Source organism: Calidris pugnax, unplaced genomic scaffold (assembly GCF_001431845.1).
Source record: "Calidris pugnax isolate Ruff unplaced genomic scaffold, ASM143184v1 scaffold34, whole genome shotgun sequence".
NCBI classification, from domain to species: domain Eukaryota; kingdom Metazoa; phylum Chordata; class Aves; order Charadriiformes; family Scolopacidae; genus Calidris; species Calidris pugnax.
In genome coordinates, this window is record NW_015090771.1 from 2,408,500 (window position 1) to 2,418,539 (window position 10,040).

A 10,040-nucleotide genomic window follows, 5' to 3' on the forward strand; every position below is an offset into this window, starting at 1 on the left:
TTCTGTCACCACCAAAAAGTGCCCAATTAATGGATTTTCCAAGAGATGGTCTATTTGGTGAGTGAAAACAAAGTCATTAGGTGAAAAGAGGAATATGATAGAGGAATCTCTATCATATTTTTCACTGCACATGGACAGTGTTGCTTTCAACGAGAACAGAGGAGCCCTTTCCTACAACCTCAGCACCGCAAAAACCAGTCTTGCTGTTTAAGACACTGAACACGTATGGAAATCACATACAAGAAAAAAAAAAACATAGCATAACCTGAATGTAGGTTATGGCATGAGTGTGAAATATTAAGTTTTCAGAGAAAAGCTATTTAAAATTATACCTAAGTAACGGTTACAGAACTTAAAATTACTCCATTTTGTTGCTTTTGAAAATAAGTTTTGTTTTTTCTTTAATGACTGTTCTCTTGCTTTTAAGCCACTGATGACTCCATGCCTGTACTGAAGGGTAACAAGCCCAACGGCCATCTACCACTTCAAGACAGGAAGCAAAACCCCTCTTCTCCTGTCATTAGTAATTTAATACAGAACCCAAGAAAGCCCAAACTTCCTGGCTTCCTCTGCCAAAAGCCAACTGTAGCAAGAGCAAAACAGAGCAAAGAACATGCATGGAAGAGGGTAAAGGAGAAGAGGTGTTGGAATAAAGATGACTTCACAGATTTGGCAAAACCTTACCAGGCCCCTTAAAAACATCTAAGGGGTTGCAAAGTGTCTTTATTCAGTCAGCATCTAGAGCTCTTCCCTTTTCTCCCTCTTTGGGCCAAGCCTATACTGGCCGTATCCAGATTTATTCCCCACCTTTGAAACTAAGCAATCGTCCAGCTGACTGCTTTCTATTTTGTGACCTTTCAGCGGGGTGGGAAGCAGGCACCCTTGCGAGGTAGCAGGTGGCCTCATCCACATCCCTGCAGCCCGGTCACCCTACATCTGAAAGGCACTTCTGCATTTAACCTTGCTCGCTGGCAAGGATGCAGCATGGCGTTGGCTCCCTTCTCACTTAAAGGAGTTAAAGTGGGATGAAAAGGAGTTTCACCTCACTTTCACCGCTTGTAGGAGTTGCACTTAAAACAATAAACCTAGGGAGAAACCAAGCGTTACCACCTCCTGTCACTGAATGTGACATCTCAACATCTGAATGTACTTCTAGTAGCAGAGGATGCTTGCACATCAGCAGCAAGTCAAGCTGGCCAGGCACAGGAGTTTGAGTTGCTACTCTCTGGTGCCCCTCTGTCTGACTGGAGCCTGACCAGCTCCAAACACCATACCTCCAAAGCCGATGTGGTGGAGAGTTGGGCTGCCTTCTGAGTGCAGCCTGCCCCAGAGCAATGTCTGACCTGAGACCAGGACACAGATGTTCCCAGATTTGAGGCCCAGGATGTGACATGTAGATGATATAATTCCCTCCTCTCATTGCTGGGCAAACTGGAGGGCAACAATCAAAACTGTTTCTCAAAAAAAAACAACCAAACCGAAACTGACGGCAAAAGGTGTAAACCTCACGTTGCAGCTCTGAAATGTCACCTGATGGCTGGAGGAAAAGCAAAATAGACCCTGCATTGACATCCATTCACCATGTTTATTTTCCACTATAGATTCAACTCTCCCATAGTTCAAACAATAGAACAGCCAGAAAGGTTTGAAGAAGGAAATACAAGGTGTTGGGAAGACATTGAGGCCTCCATGACCTCCATGACCACTTCTGTGCTGGTTCTACAGCGCTATGGGCTCACAGTGTGCCCGTAAATAACACAAACTTGCAGAGTCTCTGTTCTCAAAAAAAAACAACCAAACCGAAACTGACGGCAAAAGGTGTAAACCTCACGTTGCAGCTCTGAAATGTCACCTGATGGCTGCGCTCAAAAAAAACCCCAAACTGAAACTGACGGCAAAAGGTGTAAACCTCATGTTGCAGCTCTGAAATGTCACCTGATGGCTGGAGAAAAAGCAAAATAGACCCTGCATTGACATCCATTCACCATGTTTATTTTCCACTATAGATTCAACTCTCCCATAGTTCAAACAATAGAACAGCCAGAAAGGTTTGAAGAAGGAAATACAAGGTGTTGGGAAGACATTGAGGCCTCCATGACCTCCATGACTCCATGACTACTTCTGTGCTGGTTCTACAGTGCTATGGGCTCACAGTGTGCCCGTAAATAACACAAACTTGCAGAGTCTCTGGCTCAATTAACTCACTTTCAGGTGTTACGTTGCCAGACTGTTGGTACTATCAAAGACCTTGGCAAGAGCAGACTGTTTTGCAGTCCTTTAGGGGCAAGATGAAGTCATACAGTAACACTGTTATGCAAAATAAAACCTGTTGCTAAACATACTGAACAAGTTAAAAAATAAAATAAAATCTCAACTAAACATTAGATAAAAGACCATGATTTCACGGACCACCTTCAGAGCCCACTTCCAGTCACTTAACGGCTCCATCAGTTTCTAACTTCATGCATGAAAGAGAAACTGACGGCAAAAGGTGTAAACCTCATGTTGCAGCTCTGAAATGTCACCTGATGGCTGGAGAAAAAGCAAAATAGACCCTGCATTGACATCCATTCACCATGTTTATTTTCCACTATAGATTCAACTCTCCCATAGTTCAAACAATAGAACAGCCAGAAAGGTTTGAAGAAGGAAATACAAGGTGTTGGGAAGACATTGAGGCCTCCATGACCTCCATGACTCCATGACTACTTCTGTGCTGGTTCTACAGTGCTATGGGCTCACAGTGTGCCCGTAAATAACACAAACTTGCAGAGTCTCTGGCTCAATTAACTCACTTTCAGGTGTTACGTTGCCAGACTGTTGGTACTATCAAAGACCTTGGCAAGAGCAGACTGTTTTGCAGTCCTTTAGGGGCAAGATGCAGTCATACAGTGACACTGTTATGCAAAATAAGCTAAACATACTGAACAAATTAAAAAATAAAATAAAATCTCAACTAAACATTAGATAAAAGACCATGATTTCACGGACCACCTTCAGAGCCCACTTCCAGTCACTTAACGGCTCCATCAGTTTCTAACTTCATGCATGAAAGAGATGAAAATTCACCAAAAAAAAAAAAAAAAAAAAAAAAAAAAAAAAAAAAACACCAGAAAGGTTTGAAGAAGGAAATACAAGGTGTTGGGAAGACATTGAGGCCTCCATGACCTCCATGACTCCATGACTACTTCTGTGCTGGTTCTACAGTGCTATGGGCTCACAGTGTGCCCGTAAATAACACAAACTTGCAGAGTCTCTGGCTCAATTAACTCACTTTCAGGTGTTACGTTGCCAGACTGTTGGTACTATCAAAGACCTTGGCAAGAGCAGACTGTTTTGCAGTCCTTTAGGGGCAAGATGCAGTCATACAGTGACACTGTTATGCAAAATAAGCTAAACATACTGAACAAATTAAAAAATAAAATAAAATCTCAACTAAACATTAGACAAAAGACCTTGATTTCACGGACCACCTTCAGAGCCCACTTCCAGTCACTTAACGGCTCCATCAGTTTCTAACTTCATGCATGAAAGAGATGAAATTCCCAAAAAAAAAAAAAAAAAAAAAAGGCAAAATCTAATGCATCATCTTCCTTCAGTTTATCCAAGAGCCACGCTACTGCTTGTTTCCAACCTTCCTGGATATTTTGAACACACAAAAAAAAGAATAATAAAAAGGCACAATCTAATGCATCATCTTCCCTCAGTTTATTCAAGAGCCACGCTAGTGCTTGTTTCCAACCTTCCTGGATATTTTGAAGCTGAAATGTCATTTGCAGCTAGAAGCTACAAACCCAGTAGAATGGTATATTGATGGCTTTGGACTTCACCCATCTAGCATATATTCGCAGTCACAGATCTGGTGTTTGGAATTGTCTAAAAAGATTGCCATTATAAAATAATTTCCATTCCTAAATTACGTAGGGTATCGTTTTGGCAACTGCAGTGATCTCAAACGCTGACAGGCTGCCATTCAAACCACGGGCAAATGAGAACTAATTTGCATACATTTCTTTTCATAATTAATTGTGACTAAATGTAGACTTATGGTACATTTTGTTTAGAAATTTTTACATTAACTTCTGAAAACCATGGTCTATAATGAAAAATCTGACAGACAGTTGATTACGTTCATTATCAGTGCAGCTGCTCAAAATGTCTAGCCTATTACTTTTTTTTCCAGAGTATTCTTTTCATCCAGTGTTAAGTACTGCTTTTAAAGAAGATATAATGAAGTGGTAAAAAATGCTCCTAAATAGACATGATAGGTTGTTCTTTCCATTTCAAAGTACAAAAGTGGGGGGTTTTTTTATTCCTTAATTATCTTCTTCTTCATAAATCTGTGGAAAATAGACTTCTACTAGCAGAATTCAGCTGATTCTACACACCTAGAAAGGCAGAGATGCCACATAGTGTTCCATGTAAATAAAAATAAAAAAAATTAAAAGCTGGCTGCCATCTTTTCATCTAAGTGAATAGCATGGTATCTGTAACGAGCAAGCACTCTTATTACCCAGACCGTACAACCCACGAGCAACTAATGTGGGTATTTTATTTTGAAAAAGGCAAAGCAACTCGCAGGCGTTTTTCTTCCACTACTTGTTGAAACGGGGGCTGGAGGAAGCAAAGTTTTTACTGCATGAAGCTATTAAATACACTGCACCAGTTGTGACAGTAAACACAGGGCTTTAATTTCCAGCACTTTTTTAACATCAGTTTGCTCCTGCCCAAATACAGTTTCATATTAACCAATATTCCTCAACACAAAAATACATGCCCTCCAGGTAAACAGCAGGAAGTCCTGCAAAGTACCAGCGAAACAGAGATTATGGCAAAAAAGTTATCAGAAACAAGCTTTTACAGAAAAGAGTTCTGCTTGGAAATTTTATTTTTCTAATCTTCCTAATGAAAATTGTCATCTTGCAATCAAATTCCCTAATAGTTTTTCTGATTGCTGCCCTTCCAGAAACGCTCTCCTCCTTGCCCTGCTTTGCAGAGCCCAGACTGTAATTCAGATGAGCCAGAAATAAAGCAGTTGGCCAAGAGGGAAAACAAACAAACAGAACCCCCCCCACGCAACAGGCTTTTCCAGAACGACCCAGCCTTCTGCCTGCGCTTCATGTGTCATGCTGAATCACGGAAGAGCGGTGACTCACGGAGAAAACAAAATACCCCACCGCTAAGCTAGAGAGGTGTTATTCTCCATGGAGTATGTGACACTGATATTCCCTACTTCGGCGTCCTTTTTTCGTTAAAATGCCTCATGCATAGTTTACTAGTCCTGAGGTCTTTTTTGCATGATCACTGATTACTTCTGTGCGGTTCTGGAAGAGAAGCAATACTTTGCTAACGTGAACCAAAATGGCAGATGTTTTAAAATTGCTCTTTCACCAATAACTAGAAAAACCGGATGGGTTTAATCTGATTTCTTTTCATATCCTTCATCATACCTTTAAAGCAGAGGCATAAACATTTCTTTACAAAGAGGACATTTCAACAGCTTCTCTAAGATTACGTGCACACATAAAAACAGGTTTTCAGCAAAGCCCATTGGCTCCACACTTTAGTCTCTGAAGGCAAACTCTTTTGCTGCTCTGCTGTCCCAGGCTCCCAGTACATCTCCTTCCACCTGCTTGTTCTTGCCCTTCCTTGTGCTGTCTGCAGAGCTACACTGAGAAGCGGAGCCGGGAACTGCATGGGATTAGAACCAATAAATACACATCTTTTTTTGCAGAGTCATTTTTTAGAAAATTGGCTGCGTTCCCAGGTCTGATGGAGCACACGAACAATTCCACCAATACAGCTGGGCAGATAATGCGAGGGCAGCAAAAGCTTCTGGCCTGGGAGAAGGTAGAGTGGAAAAGCGGGCAACAGGATCTGTTTAAAATGCTGCAACTGCAAAAAAAGCCCATCATTCATACAACTGTGCCTCATACCCTGAGGTGAAACATGCTACAGTCTTCAAAAGCCTTTAGCAGACATTTCTGTAGTCCTTGCATACTCACAAATTTAATATGCCTGTAAAGTAAAACCATGTAAATGATGTGCCAGCAGGGCCAAAATATTCTACCCCAGAACATCTGTAAGGCCAAGTCATTTCACTGCTATCCAAGGCTGGCATATGAAATTCTTAGAGGAGTCTGCAATGCTAGTCGCTCTTGCCACTGCTAACCATTTCTGCCTTTGGTTTTTGTTGCTTTAGAAAAATATAACAATGCTGTCAACGGCCGACTAGCTTTATAAAGCTCAACATTCCTTAAGAACTTACATCAAACTCACTAAGAAAACCCAAGGGGCTGGAGCAACATGCCTGCAGAAAAGTTCTGAGCATCTGCTCTACTTCTGAGGCTATCCATTGACTTTGGCCAGTCTCACGCCACTCTCATGCTCTTGTTAACAGTCAGTAATTAACCAATTCTATATACACAGATGATCCCAGAAAGAGAGTGTTAAGCTTGCACATATGCTTACCCCTGATAGGAAGCCCTTGATACACTTTAAGAAGGGTAAAACACTGCTAATTAACTCAGTGGTGCAACCAAACTCCCAACCTTCTTTACCAGAGCTTTGACACAAAGGAAATGAAACAAGGTGGGCATGGATCCAACTGCAATTTTTCACGGTTAAGACCACGCATGTGCATAGTAACTTTGTCCAAATGTGATAAAAGAACATTTTAATTCTTCATCCATCCAGTAAATCTTATGGGAATGATGACATTCCCCATCCTAGCATGGCTTAGAAAAGAGTTTTCCCCACGCCTCAACAATTGCCTAAACCCACTCAGTGGGTCTCTCGCCATAAGTTAATACTATTTTCAGAGATAAAAAAAGTCCAGCTGACTTCTTCAAGCTTTCTTTCAAATACTTATCTTTCTCAAGATAAGCAGCAGTGTATCTTGCCAAGTCAGATACATGTCTTATAGAAATACCTGGGAGTGACTGTACCACTGGTCCAGGAAGTTAGTGCAGTGTGTCACTGGCAAGATCAGTACAACCAGCCAAGTGTAAATAAATATTCACTGCATAAATTCAAGGCAAAACTAAATAATCCGGAAAACAAAGAGGAAAACGTCTTTACTGTCTGGATTAACTGAAAAATCAGGGGGGGCAGAAAGAGGGGGAATATCACTCAGGGACAAATTAATTCCCTCTTGTTCATAACATTCCTTGAATATGACATTACTGTGGTAAGGACGAAAGAAAATCTTCACTCGACTCATAATTAAAAAACAATTTACACAACTATCACTCCATTAATTATTTGCACTTTTTCATGAAATTGCATCAAAGATGACCACAACTGCGAAGGCCATACAACCTTAAATTTCAGAGAGGGGAAATGAAATGTCATCACTCTTGCTCTTTGTTCACTTTAAGATACAGAGAACTTTTATAAGTTTCCAAGAATTACTTAGATTCCACAGTTACTTTTCACTGTGACATTGTGCTATTGCTGTTTCCAAGGATCCATAAGTTTTGACAATCCACAATGGAAAAGCTGCAGGATGCAAAAGGCATGCATTAAGCGTTGATTCTTAGCACCCTTGAAAATCAAGTTGACTATTCTTTACATCTCTAAATGACAGGTTAGGCCTGTGGTTTCAAGATCTAACATTTTACAGTGCTAGCCGTAACAGTTTCAAGAACTCTTATCCAAAATGAAGTATCTTCAAGAAAAACTTGATCAGTTTGAAATTCAATAGGCTGTAGGTGAGCGATCACTTAAGAAATGCAGTGAGAAGCTTGTCAGACTACTGAAAGCTACAGTCTTTATACTTTCCATGTGTATTTACCACATATATATGGTTCAATGGTTCAATGTTTCACAAATGAGTTTTGGCTGAAAGGAGAAGATTCCATGTACTACTGAGCTGGAAAGTCCTGTTAACATGTTGCATGTGCACAGTTAGAAAGTCACATTACTGTTATTTTCCTCATAGCATTTTGTTACAGGAAATAACTTCAAATCAGAGAAAAGTCACTTGAAACTTGCCATTCTAATGAACAGGTCTGATAAAATGCAAGTTATTTATTACAGTTATTTCCTGCCATTGATTAAGAGATTTTCATCATCTAGAAAACATTTCCCTGGCTCATGTGTGTGCCTGAAATCTTCCTGACCTTCCTTTAAATGCCCACTGCTATCTTTCAACTTCCCTTTCTGGAAATGACTGAAGAAACTAGTAAGTTTTATTCACTGAAGAACAAACAAAGTCCATTCTATCAACAGACATTCCTGAAGGAGGACCGCATAATTCAGTCCTTCCATTACAAGCTGAGCTGGCTGTTCAGGGAAATCCACTTCTTCTCTCAGTAACTAGAAAAGGCAGCAAAATTAGATATTGCACAACGATGGATATTTTTTCTTTGCCAGAGACTATCATTAGGTAAGCGATTAGTGACCTTTCAGAGCAACTAGGCACTTCTTTTAAGAGTAATGCTTGCCTTTATATAATCTCAGATAACGTGACTCCAAGTTAGTCATCTCCTTGTGTCATTAAGCAGTTACGTGTTCCTTTCACATGACCTGACAATTAGGTATCTTCTAAATTTTTCTTCTTTTCCTGAAATATGCACTTTTCTGAATATGAGTCAGGACACAAACTACATCTAATATATCTTCAGGAGGAACCAGATATATATTTTAGGGAAATTTTATGGTAATTGTAAGAAACAGAGCTCAGGAAAAAAAAACCAACCCAAAACTAAAATCTAAAAGTTGTTCCAGTATATAATAAGCCCTGTAACTCAGCACAAGGCATGTTTGTAAGATTTTTCACTTTTGTAAGAGAGGCTCACGAGGGGAAACCGCTATTACTCCACGGTGCCTGGGAGTCCCAGGCATCCTCCAGCCTTTGGTGCTGCTGAGAAGAAGAGGGAAGAACGATTTTAGCCCTCAGAATCATAAGCCGATTTCTGCACAGATCAATTGTTTGCAACAGCTTGACACCTTCTTTCGTAATGAGACCAAACACGTTTATTGAGCACCTTCCAGGCGTTATCGACCCGAAGGTGGTGGTAGGACTTGCCCACACAAGGAGCGTGCCAGCAGCCCGGGCTGCAGAGCAAACTGCTTTGTGCTCAGCCCAGCCCAACGAGGCAGCAATCATGGCTCAAAGAAAGGACCAGGAAAACTAATTTCTAAAAGTCAAACTATCTGTTTGTATCTTCCTGCCAACGTTACCAACAAGGAGGCTGAAGTCAAACTATCTGTTTCCTTCCTGCCAACGTTACCAACAAGGAGGCTGATTCTAGCCGTTCCATCTCCTGGTTACTGGTGGAAGCCATTGATTTACTTTTGGCATGTTACTAAACAGCTATGGGTCAGCTACCTCCAAGGTGAGATTTTTCTAAAAGAGCTGGGTTTCCCTCACTTCTGCTGAGCTTGTTGGGAAAACTTAGACTTGTGTGCCACTAGCACGGGCTGAAGCAGAACTGCTCACTTCAAAAGGTTCAGCAACCTCTTAACATTTCAATAGTGTCTTCACGTTTCTCCTGAACAAAATTTAATTTTTTGATTAAGATTTCACTTGATGCATTGCTCGTTTTGCCATTTAACCTCCTTCCCTTACAGTTTTGTTACTCTGGTGTCCTTTTAAGTTGTTCTTAACTACTGTGACACCCCCCCACACCTCCCCCAAATCCGTCAAAACCCCCACACTGTCAGAGGAAGGTACAATGTAATCATCACCATTTGGTTCTTGAAGGAATATAGTCCATTCCTATGATGAAGAGTGAATGGAAGCACTGCTTGAGGGGTGGTTCATCACCAGCTCAAGCACACCTAACAGGGTGTCTTCTGCCTGGTGTACCCAAGACTTGGTCTACAGACCAAGAAGCCTACCCACTGCCAACAAAGGCAGCAGTCAGCACCCCAGGCAGAACTGGGAAAAGGGAACTGTTTGTTGTTTGCCTTGGTCTCCTGGTGCATTGCCAAAGAGGGGACAATGGGACATCCCCCCCAGCAGCCAAGGAAATCCACTCCTTTAACGTGCAGGAGAGTCTTCTGATTACGCAGAGAGAGACACCCACCCACCC

At 41.2% G+C, this 10,040-nt stretch overlaps 1 protein-coding gene across 1 annotated transcript in view; it reads right to left on the reverse strand.

Moving 5' to 3' along the window:
• The window catches only part of PPP3CA (protein phosphatase 3, catalytic subunit, alpha isozyme), a 162,401-nt gene that overhangs the window by 46,617 nt on the left and 105,744 nt on the right, over positions 1-10,040 (reverse strand). The window lies entirely within an intron of this gene.